Genomic DNA, 810 nt, shown 5'->3' with positions numbered 1-810 from the left:
ACTTGTGACCTCCCTAGCCATAGGCTTTGGCCAATTTTATAGTGACAAGCATGTATCCAAACCATCCCCATATATATATGTATGTATGTATGTATGTATGTATGTATATATATGTGTGTATATATATATATATATATATATATATATGTATATATGTATATACACACACACACACACACTCTTGGAAACCTTATCAGTAAGTCAGTAAGGGAAAAATTTATTCATGTGTTCATTCAGGCAGCACACATAGTAAAACTGGACTAATGCAGAGAGATTAAGGCCCTGTGTAAGGATGATGTTCAAATTACTGAGTTGTTTCTGGTTTTTGTTGTTTGTTTGTGTGTATGTGTGTTATCTAGGAACAAAAGAGATGTAATAGAAAGACTCTGAGAGATGAGGGAGGAAATGCTAGGTGGTAGAAAAGAGGGCTTGAGGACAGTGGCAGACAATATGATCCAAGTGTGTATGAGAGTATTATCTATGTCATGTGTGAAAGTGCTATCGATTATTGTGTACTGTAAATTTATACTAACGAATCTCATTAACAGAGAGGTGGGGCAAGTGGTGTGGTGTAAGGAGTAAGGTTTTTCCGCCTGCCTCTGGTCTTGCCCTGCCGCCACTCCAGCCCCAAATAGCACACAGAGATGCTGTATTTGATATAATGCTATTGGCCAGTTACTTGTTTCTTATTGGCTAGCTCTGTCTTAATGATTAACCCATTTCTTTTAATCTGCCGGCGTTCTGCTCTCTCCATCTTCCATCTTGACTCCTCCTTACTACTTCCTCTTTCCTCCTTGTCTCCTAGTCCCG

General features: G+C 38.9%; 1 non-coding gene across 1 annotated transcript; it reads left to right on the top strand.

Moving 5' to 3' along the window:
• Positions 1 to 225: 225 nt before the first annotated feature.
• On the top strand, positions 226 to 327 carry LOC127230541 (U6 spliceosomal RNA). The gene has a single exon (XR_007835189.1). It is a non-coding gene; the product is annotated as a U6 spliceosomal RNA (small nuclear RNA).
• The last annotated feature ends 483 nt before the right edge of the window (positions 328 to 810 follow it).

The sequence above is a fragment of the Phodopus roborovskii genome, unplaced genomic scaffold, assembly GCF_943737965.1.
Source record: "Phodopus roborovskii unplaced genomic scaffold, PHOROB, whole genome shotgun sequence".
NCBI lineage: Eukaryota > Metazoa > Chordata > Mammalia > Rodentia > Cricetidae > Phodopus > Phodopus roborovskii.
This window is presented reverse-complemented; position numbering and strand designations above follow the sequence as displayed.